General features: G+C 53.7%; 1 protein-coding gene across 2 annotated transcripts in view; it reads left to right on the top strand.

Moving 5' to 3' along the window:
• Positions 1-1,561: 1,561 nt before the first annotated feature.
• TFAP4 (transcription factor AP-4) overlaps positions 1,562-20,684 on the top strand; it is a 33,593-nt gene continuing 14,470 nt past the window's right edge. The window contains exon 1 of one of the 2 annotated variants that reach the window (XM_082428767.1): positions 1,562-1,640. The gene's annotated coding sequence lies outside the window, so the exon portion shown is untranslated. Of the gene's footprint in view, positions 1,641-7,910; positions 8,112-20,684 lie in introns of those variants that run through there. The other variant, XM_082428766.1, reaches the window with a different exon arrangement.

The following is a 20,684-nucleotide window of genomic DNA, read 5'->3' as shown; positions in this document are numbered from 1 at the left end:
GGGGCCAGCAGGGTCATTTGGGTTTGAGACACACTCTCCCCGTGGGGACTCACCTGACCCCTAGAGGGCCTGAAGTGCTCAGCTTTTGGAGTTCTGGAGGCTGAACTCTGGATGCCAGCCTGGAGTGAGTCTCCTGGGTTGCGGGGGTGAGGGAGGGGGAGATATTGGAGGTGGGGGTGTCTATGCTGTCTTCTCAGCCCCTAGAAGAGCCCCTGGCTCCTTCATCAGGGCCAGCTTCATGGACGTTCACCTGTGCAGTTGCACGAGCCTGACATTTAGCAGGGCCCATGCTTCGCTGAATGTTCTGCCGTCACTATTTTTTTTTTTTAATTTTATTTATTTATTTTATTTTTGGCTGTGTTGGGTTTTCGTTTCTGTGCAAGGGCTTTCTCTAGTTGCGGCAAGTGGGGGCCACTCTTCATCGCGGTGCGCGGGCCTCTCACTATCGCGGCCTCTCTTGTTGCGGAGCACAGGCTCCAGACGCGCAGGCTCAGTAATTGTGGCTCACGGGCCCAGTTGCTCCACGGCATGTGGGATCTTCCCAGACCAGGGCTCGAACCCGTGTCCCCTGCATTGGCAGGCAGATTCTCAACCACTGCGCCACCAGGGAAGCCCTGCCGTCACTATCTTGAGATTCTTAATCATTTTTGAACACACTGTTCAAAACTGAACCAGTGCATTTTCATTTTGCACTGGGTCCGGCAAATTGTGCAGCCTGTCCTGCCCTCATGCTTTGGTTCCCCCAGTCTGTAGCTTTTCCCTTGAATGAGGCGTTCAGACCCACCCCTCAGCCACGCCCAGCCAGCCAGGAGTGCCTTAAGTAAGCCCATTTCCTGCAAGGGGTGGCGGGGGGGGCGATAAGCACCTGCCCCTCCAACCTATTGGTACCTACCTTTACCGGAAAAAGCCCAAGGCCGGCTGTGTGGTGGTGGGTAAGTCACTCAACTTTCTGACCTTCTGGTTCTGACAACACTGTACTTGGCTGAGTTGGACTGTTGGGAGGGTTAAAATAGGTAGTTCATATAACATGCACAGTGCCTGGCACAGAGTAAGCGCTCAATAAATTAGAACTATTATTATGTTTTAAAAATGAAGATTATTACAGGCGCTAACTTGGAGGGAAGAGTTAGCCCCATCCCTACGGACCTGCCCCAGGAAGGAGGAGCCGCCCCTCCCCTGACCCCGCCCCGCTGTCTTCCGAGGGAGGAGACCCCCCCCATCCCAGGCAGGGACGAGGGGGCGGAGGAGCGGGAGCGACACATTTTTGAGTCGTGACCAAGTGGAAACTCCCTCCCCAAGGCGGAAGCCGGGGGCGCCCCACTGGGGCCGGAGCCTCAGCCGAGGCGGGATCCGCAGCTTGGGGTGGGGTGGGGGTTAGGGCGCCGCGGGGGACCCGGTCCCCGCCCCTCACGGCCTCATGAATATGAATGAGCCGGCGGGGGAGAGCGGAAGTGCGAGGCGGCCCCGACCCGGCTGGCTCCGCCCCCGCCTCGGGTCCGCGACCGGGGGCGTGGCCAGGCCGCAGACGCCCCGCCCCGCCACCCCGCCAGGGGCCTCCTTCCGGCCGGCGCGCCCCGGACGTGACCTCGCGGGCACGCGCCGGAGCCGCCCTGGGGGAGGTACCCGCACTCCTCTCGCAGGTAGGGCCGCCCTTTGTCCCCGGCGCCGCCCCCCGGAGTCCCGGTTCCCGCCACCCACCCCGGCCCGCGGCCCCAGCGCGCGCTGCTCCTCTTGCTCCGGCCCGGCCTGGCGGCCCCCAGGGCGAAATCTGGCCCCTGAACTAGGCTCCCAGGCGCGCCCGCAGCCGGGTAGACGCGATAGCAACCCTTCGTTCACTGCAGCGCGGGCACCCGGGGTGGAGAGGGCTGCAAAAGCCCTGCCCTCACAGGGCTTGTGCTCCAGGGCGAGAGGAGAGGCCGGCGGGTGAATCAGTAGAATGTCCACTATGTCGGATGAGTGTCAGGGTGAGGACAAAAGCGGGGGTCGGACATCCACCAGGCGGCTAGGAGGGTCCTTGAGAAGGTGACTTTTGAGCGAAGTCCCGGAGGAAAAGAGGGAACAACTGGTGCCTGGGGGTGTTGGGAGCAGCCGGGCATTGAGGCCAGTGTGGCTGGAGTGGAGAGAGGGGCAGAAAGAAAGGACGGAATCATGACAGTAATGGCTCAGTGTTGAGCAGGTGCCCGGCAAAGTGTTAGGTGCTCTACGCATATTATTTCCTTTAAGCCTCAGGACAGCCCAGACGTGGGCGCTACCATTGTGTGAGAGGAAATCAGGCTCAGGCAGGCTAAATAACTTGCCCAAGGTCACACAGCATTGGAGCCCAAGGAGACTGGCGTCATTGCCTGAAACACCCAGGAGACCCAGGGGAGGGTGACCTTGACCAAATCAGGTCCTCTGTGCCGCGCCTCAGTTTCCTCCCAGAGTGCTAGAGGGAGAGGGTGTGACTGACCTCCTGAAGTGAAAGATGGGTGGGCAGGGTCCTTTTGCTGACCATCTGCCCAAAAGCCAGCTGGCTGTAATTCATACCCAGCAAATGGGGCCCTGAAACTGAGCCTGAAATCAGTGCACAGAACAAGGGTGTAGCAGGAGCCTTCGAGGATGTCTGTTCTCTTGGGAGAGGCTTTTGTTGTCTGGGAAGCACTTGTCCCCCTTTCGGCTCTCGTGCGGGTACAAGTGGCTTTGGGGAGAGAGGGCAGAAGGCCCAGAGCCTGGAAGAGGTTGCTTCTGGGGGTGGCTGGGGGGAGCCCGGTGCGGCTGAGTGCTCCAGTGCAGTAACAAAGGTGGAGTCAGCCAGGCAGGCTGTGTGCCGGCCAGCAAGTGCAGAACAAGCAGAATCCCCCATACATCCCTGTGAGTCTGGAGAGATTCACACGCACACACACAAACACAAAACACACGAAACCCGCCCATGTCTGCACCTGCAGCACATTCTCTGCCAGCTGTGCAGACCAGAGGGAAAGAGCCTCAGGGCTACCGATCTGGGCTCTGCTGGCCATGCTGACCGGTTCTCTGCTTTGGGAAGGGGGGAAATGTTTTCGTGCTCCTGTGAAGATCTGCTTGTGCCTCTGATCCCGAGAAGGGCTGCAGGTTTCTAATGGGGCAAGGATGGCGAGTCTTCTGCTATTTGCCCCTTCTCCAGCCTGGCACAGCCTCCAGCCTTGGCCTTTGGGCTGTGGTGTGAAATGTGGCCCTGGGAGGGTTATGGGTGCGACCCAGCCCCCTGTGTTGGAGTCTCCGGTCACCAGTCAGTCAGAGGTCCTGGTGGTACAGGACCACAGCAGGACTTACCGTCAGGCCTGTTTGGTAGATGCTCAGAAAGGTTAAGTGGTTTGCCTGAGCATGCACAGCTGTAAAAGAGCAGAGATGGGATCCTAGTGCAAACCATTTGACTGCAGAGCCCAAGCCCTGCCCCTCTGGGAGCTGATTCACCCCTGTAGAGGGGATACATTTCGTGTTTGGCTTGGAGACCCACACACACACACATACTCTGTGGGGTTGTAGGGGTGGCAGAGGGGATGATGACCAAAGGGGATGGAGACACTTTCTGCTTTTCTTCTCAGCCACACTGTCCCCAGACCTTGTCACTAGGCCTTTGTGTCTGGGTCAAATAGGTCAGTCCTTTTTCACAGTGGGACTGGTACAGGTGGGGCCAGAGGCACCTTGGGGGGTGCCGGCAGAGGGCTTCCTCCTCATGAAGTTTGGGGGTCAGGTGAATGACTCTCACTCTACCTGGGTGCCTAGGACCTCCCGTACACCCTGGCCTTTAGCTAAGGGGGCAGCTGGAGTTCTGGTCACTGACCAGGTGGGCCAAGAGTGTGGGAGTGTCCGGGTGGAGGTCTAGAGGTCTGAGGCGGCACATGTGAGTCCTGAGACTCATGTGGATAAATGTGGATAGAATGCCGGAAAGAGGTGAGGGCTTGTCCCCTCAGGTGAGTCTCCGTGCATTGTCGTCTGCTGAGCTGGTGATATTCTGAGCCTTACAGCCCCAATGGATTCTCAAACTGAGAGACTTACTGAACCGGTAAGTCCAGGGTGAGGCCCGGGGATCTGCATTTTTAACAAGCTCCAGGTGCATGTGGGCCTCTGACTAAACCTGGAAAACCACTGTCCTGGACTTCCCAGCCAGGCAGCTGTGAGAAACCCCTTCTAGCAAATCCGGAGCCTGGTGTGTGTAAATGTTTTCCACGACTGAATTTAAATGCATTCCACTCTCCGTTGGGGTGCTGTCATCAGCTGAGCTTCTCCCCTGTTGAAAATAAATGCTGGACTCTCAAGCAATAGCCCTACCTCCATCCCTCCCCAGCCAAGTTTCCCCAGAGAGCAGGCCACCCGATAACCTGCTTAGTGCTGAGCTGTCCCGAGCTGTGTCCTCGGCAGCACTTCCTGTGGAGACCTCCTCCCAGCCGCCTCTCCGCAGCAGCCTGTGCTCCCGCGCGCCTGAAGCCCTCTGGGGTCTGCACTGCCTCCCCTGCCTGTGGCCCCCTAAACCCAGGTATGCCCTGGGGTTCCATCCTTGGGCCTTCTCGGCTTGATGCCTTTCCTCAGTTGCAGAGGCAAAAGTGAGGGGAACCCCATCTCTATTCAGGAGAGTGCCCCAAACTTACACCCAGCCTTCGGGGTGCACCAGGCCTACATTTTTAGGGGCTAGCTTGATGTCTCCCCTCAGCTAGCCCCCTGGAGCTCTTCGACGTAGGCTCTTTGACTTGAGGGGAGTCTGGCCACACCTGTCACCCTAGAGTGGTCCAGCCGCTGTGGGTTCTGCCAGGCTCCTTCTATGCCACACACGCTGGTAGAGGAAAGAGTGCCCCTCTCAGTAGCCCGGCTTCCCTTCTGGACACTTCTGACTTCTTTCTGCTTTCGCTGATAAAACTCTTAGTACCGCCTTGTCTTCCTGACTCCCCTCATTGGTGTCTGTCCTAGTGCCCCAGGCTTGCAGCCACGGGGTCTCTTTGCACCTTTTCTTCCCCCGCCCCCCCAGGCACGGTCAACTTCTGCTTTGGCAGCATCTCTGGCGTCCCTCCATCCGTCCACCCGCTGTTACGGGCCTCTGAACTCCCCAGCGGCCTGCCCACTTTCTGAGAACCAGACTCTGAGCCCAGGGGCATCCGTTGAACAGGCAGGTCCGCCTCCAGACCAGCCCATCGGTCACCTGCTCGGAGGCTGCCCAGCTTCCCTCCATCTGTGTCAGGGGCCACGTGGCGTTGGGTCAGTGTCCTCGCCTGGAGTCAGGGGTCTTGGTTCAGATCCTGTTTTTTTGTTTTTTGGCCACGCTGCCCGGCTTTTGGGATCTTAGTTCCCCGGCCAGGGACGGAACCCAGGCCCCAGCAGTTGAAGCGTGGAGCCCCAACCACTGGTCCGCCAGGGGATTCCCCAGATCCTGGTTTTGCCATTCCCAGCATTCTAACTGGACAGATTCCTTGAGCCCCCAAAGTTCCTGTTTCCTGTCTATAATGTCAAAGCTGGTAATAATAGTCCTATCTCACAAGGTTCTTGTGAGGATTGATGTTACATGACCTCGTCTCTAGAAGTCCTTGGCATGGAATACTGCTTGATCTTTATCACTACGTTTAATCCTCAAAACCATGCTGTCAGGTAGGAAGTCACTGTCTGGCTCATTTTGTAGATGAGGCGGGGGAGGCTCAGAGAAGCCAAGTGATTGGCCCAAGGGCACACAGCTACAAAGTAGCAGAGGTGGGATTCAAGTGCAAACCAGTTCACCCAAGAGCCTGAGCTTCTAACCGATGATCCCCTCTTTGGGTTCTCTTTCTTCGTCTTCTGTTCATTCATTCACTCATTCGGCAAAATTTTTTTTTTAAGTTTTTTTTTTTTTGGCTGCGTTGGGTCTTCGTTGCTGTGCGTGGGCTTTTCTCTAGTTGCGGCGAGCGGGGGCTACTCTTCGTTGCAGTGCGCGGGCTTCTCATTACGGTGGCTTCTCTTGTTGCGGAGCACGGACTCTAGGCATGTGGGCTTCAGTAGTTGTGGCTCGCGGGCTCTAGAGCACAGGCTCAGTATTTGTGGCGCACGGGCTTAGTTCCTCCTCGGCATGTGGGATCTTCCTGGACCAGGGCTCGAACCCGTGTCCCTTGCATTGGCAGGCAGATTCTTAACAACTGTGCCACCAGGGAAGCCCTTGGCAATTATTTATGCTGAATGAGTGAATGAATGTGTGCCTACGATCTAGGGCAGTGAAGGAACAGAAGAAGCCCTGCCCTGTCTGTGAAGGCGCAGATAGGCTGAGATGCATAGGAACTCCTTTAGGAAATTGCCCAAGGCCCCTCTTCCTCACTGTGCCCTGGGGTCACAGACCAGGACACCCCACCCTGCATCTCGCCTCCCCACTGCTCCTTGTACCTAAAGGCCTGCAGGCATTGGACTGGATCTGGGTTTGACCCTTGTGAAGGAGGAGGTGGATCATAGCAGGACCTGCTGTAGGGCTTGGAAGCCTTGGAATCTCCAGAGGGTGGGGGCAGTGCAGGCATGAAAGGAATGGGGGTGCAGTTGGGTACCCCATGAGATACCACTTCAACCCAGCAGATGGCAGTGACAAAAAAGGAGGGGCAATAACAAGTGTTGAGGGGGAGAGGGAGGAATTAGAACCCTCTCCCACTGCCGGTGGGCATGTCAGGTGGTGCAGGCCCTGGCAGTTCTTCAGCATAGTCACCATTTGACCTGGCAATTCCACTCCCAGGTGTGCACCCCAGAGAAATGAAAACATATGTCCATGCGAAAACTCGTACGCGGATGTTCACAGCAGCATTATTCACAACAGCCAAAAGGTGGAAACAACCCAAAGGTCCATCAACGGATGAATGGATAAACAAACTGTGGTCTGTCCACACAATGGAATATTACTCAGGCATGAAAAGGAATGAAGTACTGACACAGGCTACCATGTGGATGAACTTCGCAAACGTGATGCTCAGTAAAAGAAGCCAGACACAAAAGGCCACATATTGTATAGTTCCATTTCTAGGAAATGTTCAGAATAGGCCAATCCATAGACAGAAAGTAGATGTGTGGTTGCTAGGGGCTGGGGGCAGAGGGGTGTGGATGTAACTGGTAAGCAGTGCAGGGTTTCTTTGAGGGTGGTAAAAATATTCTAAAATTGATTTTGGTAAGGGTTGCACTACATTAAAATACTGGAAACCATTGAATTGTATACATTAAAATGGTAAATTGTATGCTATGTGAATTACATCTCAATAAAGCTTTTATTTAAAAAAATATTAGCCAGACACCCCTGCATTAATGCTGACAGAAGGCGCGAGCACAAGGACTCAAAAACTTGCTGAGCGATCGGGGGACATTCTTTGGGGTTGCTTTGCTGTGGTTCTCGTGACAAGATCGCTGAGAAGTGACCCTGTAGATGAGGTTTCCGTTCATCCTTTAGGCCTCAACTTCCCTGTGACTCCTGAGAGAGGCCCCCACAGCCCTCCCTTTGTCCCTTGTCATCTGTCTCAGTCCCTTCTTTCTTTCCTTTAGAGCTGTGCCCGCACTTGGATTTATTTTCTGTCTGTGGACCTGATTCTGTCTGACTCTCCTGCTGGGCTGAGTTCCATGAGGTCAGGGACTTGTGTCTATCTTGCTTGCCGCATAGTAGGTGCTCAGTAAATTCCTGCTGTGTGAATGAGCCACATATACTGATAACAGCTGGGGGCACCCAGGCTGGGGTCCGTGCTCGCTGCAGGGGACAGAGCCAGGAGGGCGGATCAGGGTGTCTCCTGGCCCCAGCGGCATTCTTTTTCCAGAATGTCTCTGGAAAGGAAGCCCTAAGCCTGGTCTGGCTGGGAAGAGGCGATTGGGGAGGGGAGCGGAGCGGAGCGGGAGCTGGGGCCGGGCGGGCCTGGGGAGGAAGTCTGCAGCCCCAGGCTGCCGAGGGCGCGGCGTCTGTGTTTGCACCTTTGGAATGTGGCTGATTCACTCTGGGGGGAGCCAGGCAGCCACCGCTGCCGCCTCGGATCTGACATCTGGAGGCTAAATTCCAGGAGGAGAGACCGAGTCTTGGAAGCAGATGTCAACTTTGAAGGTCAAACTGAGCGAGGAGCCAGGGAGGAGGAGGCTGAGAGGGTCCCACACTCCCGGCCTCTCCACCCCAGGATTCTGGGAGAGAGGTGAGGCCCCATCCCCAGCCTTGTCCCAGCTCCTAAGCTACCAGAGCCCCGAAGGGGACAGCGTGGGGCAGGGAAACAGCGTGAGCTCTGCAGTCAGACCTTCCTTCAGAGAGCTCATATAACTGCAAAGGCCGAGGGCCTAGCTGGTCCTGTGCTCAGCAATGGCCCTGGGACACTGGCTTGCATCTCCTGGCCCAGTGTCCTCTGTGTGGGTTTACTCTGGGGACTTTGCTCCCCAAGGCCTGCGAACTCCTAGCTTGCCTCTCCCTGGGGCTCCAGCGAGACCCTAGGCTTGCCTCTTGTTGGCCCAGTTGGGGCCCAGCTCATCCCGGACACTGATGGGACAGGCCTGGGTCAGGAGCTCGCTGCAGTGCAGGGCCGATGTCCCAAGAGCCACACGGAGAAAGTGGGAGTGGGAGGGGTCCCCCAAAGGAGCCAGTGCCAGGGGTGGGCAGAAACAGCACTCTGCTGAGCTGCTCCCACAGAACTGCCTCCTGGGGCTTGTGCCAGGCACTGTGTTTGGCTTTATGGCTCTTACCTACTGGGGTGTCCCACTGGCTAAATTCCTTAAGCTCTCAGAAGCTCATTTTCTTCATCTATGACATCTCATAGGATTCTTTTTGGGATTGACTGAGACAATGTTTGCAAATCCCTTGGCACCTGCCTGGCCTGGAGAAGGCTCTATGCTAACTAGCCTAGGTCCCTTTCTCTTCCCTGTATCTAGGTGCTGTCTGATCTGCCCTGTGGGCTGAAAGGATGATGCGTGTGTGTGTGTCTGTGTGCGTGTGTGCACGCTTGCGTGTGTGCAGGCCCCTTTCTCTCCTCCAAGGAGCTTCTCCCAGGAGACAGTTAGGGACTACATGGGACAGAGGATGGAGGCAGGAGGGACAGGAAAGGGGTGGAGGGAGCAGCGGGTGGGCCTCACCTGTGGGCCTGCAGGCTCAGGCCTGCCTCTGGGAGTCGCCTCCATGTGCCCTCAGCTCCACCTGGGGCTGGAGGAGGGGCCCAGGCTCTACTCCTGGGAGTGGCTGCCTCTTTCCCTCCCGTGCCACAGCATAAGCCTGGTCGTTTGACATGGGGGTGTGTGTGAAGGGGGTGGTTAGGTGGTGAAGGGCCTGCCCCAGGCTCGCCCGTCTCCTATATTCTCTCTCTTGGAACGCTGGAACCTGCGGGGTGGCTCAGAAGAGGAAACTCGGTGCCCAGAGTGGTCCGAACCTCCTGGACACCTCCCAGAAACCTAGAGCTTCTGGGAGGGAGGAGGGCCAGCCTCCTGTAAGCTTTCTGCAACCATTTGTGAACTGCAGTAAAGCCCCTCCCAGAATCTGCTCGGGGCACAGGGAGCGCTCCAAGGAGTGTCCCCCGCCTTCCCCAGGGCTCAGCGCCCTCCACTCCTGCCAGCCCTGCCTGCCAGCATCCCTCTGGGATGCCACACATCTGTGGGTGCCTGCTCATCCCCGCCAAACCACCCACGTCCTGTGACTCGTAGCCCAAATGCCACCTCCTTAGATTCCTGACAAGACTCCCGCACTCATGGTTATTCTCCTCTGGACGTGGTGGGGTCGGTACCTCTGTGCGGAGCTTATCTCCACATAGCCAGCATGGCGACTGGGGGCTCCTGCATCGGTCACTCGTCCATGTCCTGCACGCCCTGATCGTGACTCTACAACAGTTGTCCCAGGCTGCTGGGACCAGGCTGCCCGGCCCTCTTCTGGGTGTCAAACATTTTTTGATGTGTTCATCTGGTCTCTTCCATTAAATGACAGACTCTCTGAAGTTGAAGGACGTAGTAACGAGAGCTACGTTTTCTGAGCTCTTACTGAGTGCTTTTTAAAAATTGAGGTAGAATTCACATCCCGTAAAATTCACCCCTTTAAAGTAATACAATTCAGTGGGTTTTAGTATATTCACAGAGTTGTGCATCCATCTCCACCATCTAATTCCAGAACATTTTCATCATCCCCCAAAAGGAACCCCAGCAGATTCATCAGTTGTAAGAAATGTACCATTTACATGGGGGATTTGATAGTGGGTGCAGGGAGTGTATGGAAAATCTCTGAACCTTTGCTCAGTATTGCTTAAAAACTTAAAACTACTGAACTTAGGCAATTCCCTGGCGGTCCAGTGGTTAAGACACCGTGCTTCCACTGCAGGCGGCGCGGGATCGATCCCTGGTCAAGGAACTAAAAGGTGCGGCCAAAAAACAAACAAAAAAAAACTACTGAACTTAAAACTGCTTTAAAAAATAAAATCGATTTTGGAAATTCCCTGGTGGTCCAGTGGTTGGGACTCCGCGCTTTCACTGCCAAGGGCCTGGGTTCAATCCCTGGTCGGGGAACTAAGATCCCAAAAGCCGCGCGGTGCAGCCAAAAAAAAAAAAAAAAATCGATTTAGAAACAAAACAAAACAAAAAAGAACCCTGAAGCCATTAGTAATCACTCCCCATTCCTCCCCTCCCCACCCCGGCCACTGGCAATCACCCGTCTGCTTTCTGACCCTACAGATTTGACTGTTCCGGACATTTCATATATTGGGTTGGCTAAAAAGTTCATTTGGTTTTAAGTAGAAATAAAAGACATTTTTCATTTCCACTAAGAACTTTATTGAACAGCGTATTCATTAACCAAACGAACTTTTTGGCCACCCCAATAAATAGAGTCCCACAATATGTGGTCCTTTGTGTCTGGCTTCTTTCACTGAGCATCATGTTTTCAAGGTTCATCCATGTTGTAGCCTGTGTCAGTGTTTCATTCCTTTTTATGGGTGGATAATATTCCACTGTGTGGATGGATCAGCATTTGTTTATCCATCCATCCATCAAAGGACATTTGGGTTGTTTCTACTTTTCGTGAATAATGCTGCTATGAACATGCATGTACAAGTTTTTGTGAAGGTGAAGTTTTTCAATCTAAGTGCTTTTTGACAAATGACCCATTTAATCCTCACAGCAGCCCTCCGTGTCGGTGCTGGCATGATCCCCCTTCTGCAGGTGAGGAAAGCAAGGCTCAGAGAAGTGAGTCAAGGTCACACAAGGTCACAGCTGGAAGCTGTGGAGCTGGGACCTTCCTGCCTCCTGGCCAACAGGCCCCAGTGGGGCCTACTACGGTGCTTCTGTACATTTTTAGCAGAGCCTTGCCCACCGCTCTTAGTTGCGGCACGCAGGATCTTCAATCTTCCTTGCGGCATGCGGGAACTTTAGTTGCAGCATGAAGGCTCTTAGTTGCAGCATGCGGGCTCTTAGTTGCGGCATGTGGGATCCAGTTCCCCGACCAGGGATCGAACCCGGAGCGCGGACCCCCAGCCACTGGACCACCAGGGAAGTCCCTCCCACAGTAAATGTTGCTAACTCTTCAAACAAGGGCCATGCAAACCTCAAGCCCCAGAAGTGCTCTGTGATTTGTCAAGGTGAGTGGTCACCTGCTCAGTGGTGATCCTGTGGCTCCAGGGGATGCATCTTAAGGGATTACAGGAGGTCTCTACCACCATAGAATCATCATCCACAGATCCAGGCAGGACCAGGCCTTTCCCCTGCTTCCTCTGGATGCCGTTCTCACCACCTCACGGGGTACCAAGCCCCAAACATTACTGCCCCTTTTGTTCATCTGCAGCCTCTTTCCTGAGGTTCCTGGGCTGCCTTTCATCTCTTGCCTTCTTGGATTTGGCGCACAGCCCCGGGTCACCTGCCGGTGGACTTTGTTCCTTTTGCCTTCCTGGGAGCATGGCATGGTGGGTAATTGCTGTCAGACAAGCCCAGGTTCACTCTGGCTGTGTGGCTTTGGGCAAATTTCTGAACTTCTCTGAGCTTCTGTTTGCTCATCTGTATTGGGGGGGCGGGTCACACACACACACACCTGCCGAAACTCTGATATTGAGAGTGTGGGACTGACTAAGGACAGGGAGATGAGGGGCTCCCGCGGTGCCCAGCACCTCGCACACGCTTGGGAAGTTGAGGTCGGTCCTCACGGCAGAGGCAGGCTGGCAGCGGGCCCAGGGAGGGGGCCGGGAGCTTTGTGTGTCTCCCTGCCTTTGGAGCAGCGGGAGGCTCCCATGACTCAGTTCTGCCCGAGGAGGGGGAAGTCAAGGCCAGACCTCTGAGGTCGGGGCCCGAGGGACCTCCCATCCTCCTCCCCACTCTGCCCTCTGCCTGTCTCCCCACCCAGTGCTTCCGGCAGTGCTGGGCAGGGCCCCACACATACATTCTCTGCTGGTCGCCTGGGCACGCCCTCCGTCCCTTCCCCAGATCTGCAGCCCCGACTTGCTGCTCCATGGCCCAAGGGCTCGGACGCTGGTCATGACCGTGACCATGGACCACGTTGAGTGGGTGCCACAGCCCATGGCCTGAGGCAGGAGGGGCAGTGATGTGGAGGGGACGTGGGCCGAGGATGGGAGGGCCTCCTCTGGCCGCTGGAGCCGAGCTGCAGGCTCCTGCCAGGGAAACCCTCTCTCCTTGCTGCTGCCGCGGTGGCTCAGCTTTTCCCAGCCCTGCCCCTCTCCTGCTTCTCACATTTCAACTTCTGAGTTACTGGCATCACAGCCTGCTGCCACTGCTGCTGTGGTCACTACACCAGACAGATATTAACCCCCAGTGTGCTGGCGGGAGCAGCACAGCCGCAAATTGGTGCAAGGTCCGGAGGTGTCAAGGGAGGAGAAAGCCGTCCTGAAACTGTCCTTTGCACCAGTCAGGTTGCCTTCTGGAGAGCTTCTCTCACCTCCTTCCTCCCTGTCTGCCCAAACTTGAATCCAAAGCCTTCCCTGACCCCTAGGAGTTGCTCCTTCCCTTGGCTGTCTGGGCACTGACAGTCAACCACAGAACATGGGTTCCATATCACCGTGAACTTGACCTTGCCATTTCAGCAGACAGGGTTTTCTCCCTCCACATCCCTCAGCTCCCTTCTTGCACCTGGCCATACCTGGGCAGGGCCAGGCCACCGGGACCAGGGGAGCTCTCAGCCTGGAGGCTATTCTAGGGGCAGCAGCACAGGCTGTTGAAGGAGCCAGGTGCTGGCACAGACTGGTCAGGTGACCTTGACAAGTCCCCAGGGTATAACAGGACTTAGGGGCCTGTAGTGAGGATAAAATGCGGAATGCAGGTAAAGCCACCAGAGCAGCATCTGGCACACAGTGGCCCAGACCTCTCGTGCCCACGTGCCTCCTGACACGCTAGGGTTCTGAGCTCCCCTCCTCAGGGAGAGCTACTCCCATTTCCTGGCAGCCTCCCCCGTCACAGCCCACCCAGGTCTGCTTTCTCATCAGAGAAGGCCTGTGTCCCTCCCCTGGCCTGGCTGGTCCCAGCCCACACTTTTCCATCCTCAAATGGGACTGGACATCCCGCCTTGTCTCCCCGCCCCCGTCCACTCCTCCAGTGGGAGGAGAGCCCGCTGCCCAGAGGCACACTGGACAACCTCTCGAGCTCGGCAGCTCCCCAGCTTTCCTCTTCCCGATTCCTCTCCTTCCTGCCTTTCTCCTGAACCCCAAATGCTCCCTCCCGATTTCTCGTGGCGCCTCTGCTGACCCTTCGTCCTATCCAGCCACACCCCCTTGGTGCCTTGGCTGACTTACTCTCTTTTTATGTTGACCAGAAGCTCTGTCCTCCCCTTCCCCCTGCACCCCTGGTTAAAGAGCCCAGGCTGGGCATCATTAGGTCCCCCTTTACTGCTATGCTGTGCCCCAGGCTACTGGGCTGCCTGGTGGGATTGTTATAACCGCCTTGTCAGCTTACAATCAACTGAGGAAGTGGTCACACAGCCATTTCTGTCTAAAACTGAAAGTCCAGCCAGGGTGGCCATTCGCTGAGTTGTTGTTTTTGTTTTTGTTTTTTGGTTTTTTTGCCACACCCAGTGGCTTGCGGGATCTTAGTTCCCCGACCAGGGATTGAACACGGGCCACGGCAGTGGGAGTGCCAAGTCCTAACCACTGGACTTCTGGGGAATTCCCTCACTGAGTTTTTATAAAACTCAGTGGGATGCACCCAATCGAAGCAGATGGCCTGGTTCCTCCTTGTCCATGTGTTGAAAATCAGAGAGGCATTTCCCTGGGGGGACCCAAGACAGGGCAGGCTGGTGGAGGAAGAGGAGAGGAGAAGGCAGGAGCTCCCCCGCCATGGGCTGCAGTGTCAGGTCTGGAAACATGGGGGGCAGGACTAAAGGGGGGAATGGGGGACACGCCACAGGTGGACTCCAGTCCCCTTTCCAAGGGCTCGCTTATGAGCAAAGTGAACCAGATCGGGCTGTTAGAAGGAAGCGGGCATCCAGAGGTCAGGGCCTTCGGGCACCTTGACAAGCCTGGTGCCCCAGGATCTGCAGGGCCTCGGGGGTGTGGGGAGTTGGGCGGTCAGTCCTTCCACCCCAGTACCTGCCTTGGGTTCCCCCAGTGTGCTCAGGCTCAGCTTGCAAAAAAGCATCATGCGTGCCAGGCTCCCCCTAGTGGTTGGGGGACCCCAGCCTTGTCGGCCCAGTGGTCTCCCTGTGACTAGGGTAAGAAAGGGGACCAGGGCATTGGGGGATATTGGGGTTTGCTCCAATCCACAACAGAAGCGTCTGACCCGCATTCTGCCTTCCTGGGAGCATTCAGGATCCTCTCCCAGGCAGGGGCTTTTTGCTTGCATGGGGCCTCATCCCTGCTCCAATGGCTGGTATCCACGACCCCCCACCACCCTGCCCCCCCTCAAGCAGGCTGGGGTTCCCCATATGCACCAGAGTATGCTGGAGCCTTAGAGGTCAACGGGGGCCCTAAAGGCCATCTGGTCCTTCCATCCACCACTCCTGGCATATTTGTGTAGAGGATAAAGCCTCAATTTAGGGTTGGGGCCCTAGATTCTTCTTCAGGCTCCATTTCCAATTCTCTGTACATCCTGAGGGACGTTCCTTAACTTTCTGTGCTTCTCCTTCATGGTTCCATCTCGGCGGTAGCAGAATTCTCCAATGACCCCCAATGACCTTTGCCCTCGTATACTCCTTCCCCTTGAGTGTGGGCGGAACCTGTGACTATGGCATCACTCCCGTGATTAGGTTATGTTATATGGCACAGTTGCCCTTGAGGTAGATTATCCAGGTGGGCCTGACCTAAGCACACAAGACCTTTAAAAGCAGAGTTTTCTCCAGCTGCTTGTGGAAGAGGAAATTAGAGAGATTCAAAGCGAGAGAGGGAATCAACCTGTGGGACCCTCTCTGTTCCTCAGATGGTGGGGCCACGGGACAAGGTCCTGAGGATGGTCTCCAGGAGCTGACAGTCCACAAGACAACGGGACGTCAGTCCTACAGCTGCAAGGAACTGAATCCTGCCAACAAACAGTGACTTTGGAAGGTCATCCTAGCCCCTGATGAGATTGCAGCCCCGCTGACACCTCGATTTCACCCGGCAGGACTCTGAGCCGAGAGCCCAGCCATGCCACACCTGGCGATGATAAACTGTGCTGTTTCAAGCCAATAAATTTATGGAAATTTGTTACACAGAAGCAGGAAATGAATACATCATCTGTCCAAGGAGAAGAAGAGTATTCTTGACACACATGTAGGATAAAAGTTTAAAACTGAGAAAAATGCATCCCCCCTCCCTATGGGTGCTATGTAGAGTGGAAACCTGCCTCGGCCTCTGTGCTGACAGTCTTCCTGGCTGCAGTTTAAATCCACATTCTCAGGGTTCCCATCTCTCACCTGAACCTCCAGCCAGCCTCAGAGGAAGGCAGGTGTGTTCTGAGAAGGACAGTGCTGATCGCACCATCAGGGCAGCCAGATCCCACTTTGGCTGAAGAAAGAAGCTCTGGAACCCTCTGCTGTAGGGGATCCCTTTGATTTCTGGGGCTCCCGGGACTTCTGGACATCTTTAGGGTCAATAAAGCTGTTTTTAACCTAACAGCTTTATTTGGGCTTCCCTGGTGGTGCAGTGGTTAAGAATCCGCCTGCCAATGCAGGGGGTGTGTGTCCCAGCCCTGGTCCGGAAAGATCCCACATGCCACGGAGCAACTAAGCCCAGGCACCACAACTACTGAGCCTGCGCTCTAGAGCCCACGAGCCACAACTACTGAAGCCCCGCGAGCCTAGAGCCTGTGCTCCGCAACAAGAAAAGCCAACACAATGAGAAGCCCGCGCACCGCAACGAAGAGTAGCCCCTGCTCGCTGCAACTAGAGAAAGCCAGCACGCAGCAATGAAGACCCAGCGCAGCCAAAGACAAAAACAAAAACAAAACAAAAAAACCCAACATAACAGCTTTATTAGATATAATTCACATACCATATAATTCACCCATCTAAAGTGTAAAATTAAGTGGGTTTTTTTGGTACAATCAGTTTTGTAACCATCACCACAATCAATTTGAGAACATTTTTATCACCCCCCAAAAGAAACCCCATACCCACTAGTACCCACTCCCCGTTTCCCCCTGACTACCCCTCATTCCTTGGCAACCACTAATCTACTTTCTACCTCTGTGGATTTGCCTATTCTGGACATTTTATAGAAACGGAATCATACAATATGTAGCCTTTTGTGTCTGGCTTCTTTCACTGAGCATCGTGTTGTCAAGGTTCATCCACGTTGTGCCATGTATTAGTACTTCATCTGTTTTTATGCTAAGTAATACTCCACTGGATGGATAGACCATGTTTTTTTGATAGACCAGTCATCAATAAAGCTTACTGCTGACTCTCATTCACTCCTCCCACCTGGAATTTGGGGGTGGGGTTGGGGAAAGGGGAGCAATGGGGAATTTTGGGGAGGGAGGCTGATTGGGCTTGGGTTTGACAACATAGAGGAAGGAAAGCTGGGTTTTCAGGTGTCCCAGGCCACACTGCTGTCCCCGGCTCTTTCCCCCAGGCCGAGCCAGCCCCTTCTCCACACTCGCTTTCCAAAGCAGTGTCTGAACAGGGTCTCCAGCCCCAGAGTCCTGCTGCGGGTGGGCCGGCTCTCTGCCAACTCAGTGCATGATAATCTGCATTTCTAACACCGATCATCCACGGGCAGTTATTTGATGACAGTCTTCACAGAGACTCCCCTTTTAAAGGGCAAACTGTCTGCAGGCTGATTTTCACACCATCGGATCCTATCTGGGAGTGTCTTTACTGTAAAAGAGGGGAGCCCCACATTCAACAGAAAAGAACCTTACAACACGCCTGCTTCCTTTCACTGTGACAAGGTTTTGGTTTTTTTGTTTTTTTAAAAAAATTTTTTGGCTGCACCACACAGCACATGCAATCTTAGTTCCCCGACCAGGGATCGAACCCATGCCGCCTGCATTAGAAGGTGAATTCTTAACCACTGGGCCACCAGGGAAGTCCCATCACTGTGACAAGTTTGAGCAGGGAAGGGGGAAAGCTTGGCTTCTCCTGTGTCCCTCCCCTGCACATCACCAAACCCTTTCATTCTCCCTGGGCCCACTCAGATGCCTCTGGCCACTGCTGCCCGTGGCAACTCAGTACCAGTGATAATAGGAAATACCACTTATTAATGCTACGACGTGCCAGGTGTGTCGGCGACTTCTCGTGACAGCCTGCAAGCTAGGTGCTATACGGCCTGTGTTTTACAGACCAGGAAGCTGAGTCAGGTCAAGGAACTCGCCCACAGTCACCCTGATAACACCTGGAGCTGGGGTTCGGGCAGAACCTAGATTCTGAATCACACTGCATGGCCTCAAGTCCTTTCTGGAAGTCTGTTGTCCGAAGAGCAGGGAGTGTGTGTAGACAGAGACAGAGGTCTGAGGACTGTGGCCCTGGGATATCTCGGATGCCAAGCAGAAAAGAACTTCAAGAAGGTCAGGTAGGAAACTCCCTGGTGGTCCAGTGGTTAGGATTCCGAGCTTCCACTGCTAGGGGCCCGGGTTTAATCCCTGGTTGGGGAACTAAAAAAAAAAGATCAGATACAGTGAAGACAGAAAACAGAGCTCCTTGGAGTCACCAGTGAGAGCAGTTTTCATGGAGTCCTGGCTCCAGATGAAGTGAGCAGGATGGGAGAGTGAGCATAGGTACCCACTTCTGGGACAGGGAATTTTGCAGTCAAGGAGAGTACCATAAGAGTGGTAGCAGGAAGGGGATGTATGATTGTGCTTTTTTTTTTTGGCCGTGCCGAGGGGCTTGTGGGATCTTAGTTCCCAGACCAGGATCGAACCTGCGCCCTTGTCAGTGAAAGCGTGTCGTCTCAAACACTGGATCGCCAGGGAATTCCCTTTTGTTATTGTTTTTAAATGGGAATAAAGACAGCTTGTTCTCGGTGTGGGAACGACCCAGTAGAGGGCACGAGGTAAGGATGCGGGGGCGGGGGTGGGGGGGACAGCCGCTGGAGAGACATCTTTGAAGAATTCACACGGAAGGTTTCTCCGTGCACGGACAGAGCGCGGACACGCATCCAGACACAGGTTAGGAGGCAGATTTCAGGTACAAGGAGGGAGGCAGAGGTGGTGACGGGAGCCTTTGGGAGGGAGGGAGGATGGACCAGGGCAACATGAAGGGATCGCCAGCTGCACAAATGAGGATCTTGTTCTGGCATTTAAAAGTGAGATGGTGGGATTTCCTTCTCCTAGCGCTGTTCAGCTCCAGGGGGCAGGGCTGGGGCAAGGCAGGTGGGGGTTAGACTCACAAGGGAGCATGCATGCAAGATGATTATATTGGTGGGCTGTGAAATGTAAGCTGGCAAAGGAGCAAAGTGAGAAGATAAGGGGCTTGCAGCAACCCCCGGATCAATGGGGTCAGGCAAACTACAGCCCACGGCTCAAATCCAGCCCACTGACCATTTTTTTTATACTTAAAAAAAAAAGAAAATTATTTATTTGGCTGCACCGGGTCTTAGTTGTGGCACGTGGGATCTTTTTAGTTGTGGCATGTGAGATCTTTTAGTTGCAGCATGGGAGCTCTTAGTTGTGGCATGTGGGATCTAATTCCCTGACCAGGGATCAAACCTGGGCCCCCTGCATTGGGAGTGCAGAGTCTTAGCCACTGGACCACCAGGAAAGTCCCCCACTGACCATTTTTTAAAAACTTTTTTTTTTATTGTGGTCAAAAACATATAAAATTTGCCATTTTAAAGTGCACAATTCAGTTGCATTAATTACATTCACAGTGTTGTGCAACCATCACCACTATTTCCAAAAGTTTCCATCACCCGAAACAGAAACTCCATACCCATTAAGCAATAACTCTCCATCTCCCCTCCCCCCAGCCCTTGGTAACCTCTAATCTACTTTCTGTCTCAATGAATTTGCCTATTAGATATTTCATGTAAGTGGAATCATACAACATGTGACTTTTTGTATCTGGCTTTTTTCACTTAGCATCGTGTTTTCAAGGTTCAGCCATGCTATAGTATATATCAGAACTTCATTCCTTTTTTAAAAAAAATTTATTATTTATTTATTTATTTGGTTGTGCCGGGTCTTAGTTGTGGCAGGCTCCTTAGTTGCGGCAGGGAAATCTTAGTTGTGGCATGCATGTGGGATCTAGTTCCCTGACCAGGGAAGGAACCCGGGACCCCTGCATTGGGAGCACGGAATCTTAACCACTGCGCCCAGGAAGTCCCAGAACTTCATTCCTTTTTAAGGCTGAATAATGTTCCCTTGTTTGAATAGACCACATTTTGTTTATCCATTTATCCATTGATGGACCCTAGGTTGTTTTCACCCTTGGCTGTTGTGAATCATGCTGATGTGAATACTGGTATATGATCATCTGTTTGAGTCCTTGTTTTCATTCTTTTGGATGTGTACCTAGGAGTGGAATAGATGGAGCATATTGTAACCTCTGCCAGGTTTTGTATGGCTCATGAACTAAGAATGGTATGGTAGACAGAAAAATGACCTCCCCAAGATGTTCATGTCCTAATCTCTGGAACCTGTGAATAAGTTACCTTACATGGCAAAAGGGGCTTTGAAGATATAATTAAGTTAAGAATCTTGAGATGGGGAAATTATTCTGGATTATCTGCTTGGGCCCAAGGTCATCATACAAGGGTGGGTGGGGGGTCAGAGTCAGAGAAGGAGATGTGATGACCAAAGAAGTTGGAGTGATGCACTCTGAAGATGAAGGAAGGGGCCAGGAGCCAAGAAATGTGGGCAGGCTCTACAAGTTGGAAAAGGTGAGGAAATGGATTCTCCCCTAGAGCCTTCAGAAGGAGTGCAGCCCTGCTGACACCTTGATTTCAGACAAATACAACCCATTTGGACTTCTGACCTCCAGAGAATAATTTTTTTTTAAATTGGCTGCACTGCGCAGCTTTCGGGATCTTAGTTCCCCGACCAGGGATTGAACCCTGGCCCATGGCAGTTAAAGCACCGAGTCCTAACCACTGGACAGCCAGGGAATTCCCTTGTGTTGTTTTAAGTCACTAAGTTTGTGGTAATTTGTAAAAGTAGCAATAGGAAGCTAATACAAATATTAAAAAAAAATTTTTATTGAAGTACAGTTGATTTACAATGAGTTAATTTTGCTGTACAACAGTGATTCAGTTATATATATATATTTCATATTCTTTTCCATTATGGTTTATCACAGGATATTGAATATAGTTGCCTGTGCTATACAGTAGGACCTTGTTGTTTATCCATCCTATATATAATAGTTTGCATCTCCTAATCCCAAACTCTCAGTCATTCCC

Source organism: Balaenoptera physalus (genome assembly GCF_965194825.1).
Source record: "Balaenoptera physalus genome assembly, chromosome: 16".
NCBI lineage: Eukaryota > Metazoa > Chordata > Mammalia > Artiodactyla > Balaenopteridae > Balaenoptera > Balaenoptera physalus.
The sequence above is the reverse complement of the archived record's forward strand: the minus strand, read 5'-3'. Positions and strand labels throughout refer to the sequence as shown.